The sequence below is a fragment of the Nanorana parkeri genome, unplaced genomic scaffold (assembly GCF_000935625.1).
Source record: "Nanorana parkeri isolate BGI_ZX_2015 unplaced genomic scaffold, ASM93562v1 scaffold298, whole genome shotgun sequence".
NCBI classification, from domain to species: Eukaryota; Metazoa; Chordata; class Amphibia; order Anura; family Dicroglossidae; genus Nanorana; species Nanorana parkeri.
The window spans coordinates 1,065,230-1,068,348 of record NW_017306566.1 but is presented as its reverse complement, the minus strand read 5'-3'; positions in this window follow the sequence as shown (position 1 = coordinate 1,068,348).

Below are 3,119 nucleotides of genomic sequence, written 5' to 3'. Positions count from 1 at the left end.
TATATATATAGTAAAAAACAAAAACAGAGTATTGCAGTATGCAATGATACCTACGGTATCTTTTGGACTAACATCATATTTAAAAGACAAGCTTTCGAGAGTTAACCTCTGTTTTTCAGGTCAGAAGCAATACTAATCAACATGACAGAGTATATATATTAGGGATGCACCGGTGCTGATACTGAGTATTTGGGAGAGTACTCGCCCAGATACTCCCGATGCTTAGTCCGATACTGGAACTTCCAGTATCAGGAAGCCAGACAGCGAGTCATTACATGCTGCCTGGCTTCCTGATTGGCCAGGAAGCTGGCTTCCATCTCCCTCATCATCAGGGAGCATGGAGCTGGCTTCCCGGCCAATCAAGAAGCCGGGGGGTGGGTTCCTGATTGGCCGGGAAGTTGGCTCCATGCTCCCTCATCACTTGGTCGGGATTGGTCAGGTAGCTGGTTAATTAGCCGCACCCCAGCTTCCTGGCTGGAAAGTCGGCTCCATGCCTCCTCGTCACATTGATGACGAGGGAGCATGGAGCCGGCTTTCTAGCCAATCAGGAAGCCAGACAGCAAGTCATTACGCACTTAATGGGACTTCCGGTATCGGTATTTGGTATCAGCGAGTACCCCCACGTGACCCAAAGAGGCATTTACCAAGTTGAAGAAATTGTTTTAGAATAGTTATAGAAAAATAAAACCACAAAATGTGAAGAGCATTGTACAAACCCCTGTTGTCACATGCAAATAATTATTGTTATCAAGAATAATCTACAACCGCATATATTCAAAACTTTTTAAAAAATTGACCCGTTGCAATATGTTTTTTTACCAAAAATCAGCACCATTGAGAGCATAACCATACTGAAAACCATGCTGGCAATTCAAATCAACAAGCAGCAGAAAACATATCTACGCTTCATTGACTTTGTCAAGCGCATTTGATTGAGTCAAGCATGACATCCTCATAGAAACATTCTTCTCAGACCTCAACCACTTACTTAAGAACAAAAGGGCAAGAAACTCTCAAAACACAAAAAGCATAGTTGTTACCAACAACGAACACAAAAAAATTGATGCTTGAAAAGGATAGAATACAGCAACTAACCAACTTCCAATACCTTGGAATATGGATTAATTAAAACCTGAAGAATAATGTTGATGTGAGAGCTGGAAGCGCCAAGGCCAAACAAAACCACATTTGTTGGAAGATATATTGAAGAGAAAATGCAACTTCGCATGAAATTCAGCTGGAGGTAAGCTACACAAGATTGTGGAAGAGAGCGAGGTACATCCAGGAAATGACAGGCAGGCATGACGTAAAGCATAACTTTAACCTTCTATGTCCAAGGAAATTTTTTTTTTTTTTAACGGTATTTTTGTTTTTATATTATTGAATGATAGATGTCATCAAGTCATTTACTAAACTAAGGATATACCTCCCCTGCAAAGTGCAAATTCCCTTGCAAAGTGAACAGCCTATTTTCCTTTAGTAAATCAACCAAATGAACCCTTTCTAGAGAATCCCTCTTGCTTGATTATCACAAACAATGCTCTGATCATGTACAAGGATCAGAAATGCATACGGTAGCTATAAGCTATCCATTTACATCAGAAGATATGCATGCAAGGTCTTAGCATCTAGAGATGTCTTTTGTGCCAGCTTCAGGCATAAACATGAAAGTTCAGATCTGCTTAGCTTTTATTGTAATAGAGGAGGTAAAGGAAACACGTGCAGATAGCTCTCACCCACACACTCACCGATATATCTTGGCTGATATCTACAGGTGCCCATAGACATGTTACGTTCTATAGTGGGCATTGAGTATCTTATGTCTGTGGGGCCCTAGCAGCCTGTAGCAGGGAGATACAGTTGAACTCATATCTATAGAGGCAGGCAGTTGCCTGCCAGCCAACCACTTATGAATAACATTGACTGAAAATATAGAAAATATGTCGAGGTTGTTATTGTTACCTTCCAAGATGGCCACCAGAGTCTCATAAACTGCATTTGTGTCAATGGACAATAGAGAGCGGAGTAGGAGATACTCCGCTCTCTATTCTCCATTGACACAAATGCTCAGCTAAGCTTATTGTTCACATTTCATTGCATCTGCGGTACTTGCGATAGGTCTATGGAAACTCAACGGCTGATGCTACATACATATAATAGCCTCACATAAAGACAGAGCACTGTACACATTTATGTACTGGTATATTCTGTACATTTTGTGATATGAACACACCTGCTCATTCCTGGCACACTTGCTAAGTAACTTTGGCAATCACTAGACTGGCAAACTCATTTCTGATCATCAATCCTCACAAACCCAACTCAGGTTTGCAAGATTTGATTAAACCCCCTGGTCTCTTATGCATTAACACAGAGATGCTCCCATGAATATGATACCTTGCGGCAGAAACGAACAATGATCTGGCCTAGCACATAATTAAACATGTTGATTACATGGCCATGAGCATGATTTATATAGATCCAGATATACTATACTTTCCTGGCAAGAATCGGTGCCAAATCATACGAGATTCCAGGAAAGAAAAGTCTGTACGAACCAGCAGAACAAATTTCATTTGTTGGACTCAGAAAGCATTTACTGCTCTGTAATTTGACATTAGGATCAGCAATCAGAAAAAGACTGGTCAAACATTAATAGGCGGACTAAGCTGGCAATGTTTGCCTGACTATAATTGTGTTTTGCCTGTCCAAGTGAATGTGCATCACAGTGAGGTTTTATTTTCTTGTCAATTGAATTATGTTAACATGTCTAACCACTATACATCATGAGCCGGCTGTATGTCAGATGACAAACTGATATACATATATATGAGTGATGGCTTATTCTGAACAGTTTAACAGTCAGAAGAAATACATTGACCAAAATGTGGTCATGGCAGCGTGATACTGGTGGTTTCTCAAGCTACCTTAGGGGTTGAATTCCTAAAAGAAATATGTTATACTTCTGCAATTTGCAGAGCACACAGCCAGGTTGGTGACCTGACTTTTCTTTAAAGCTCTACTTTCTCTGGCTTTTCTTCAGCTCAAACCTGTGATTGGACAGTAAATGAGCAGCACCAAGCTGATAAGCTCCTCCCTCTGTTCACTTTGCTTTCTCT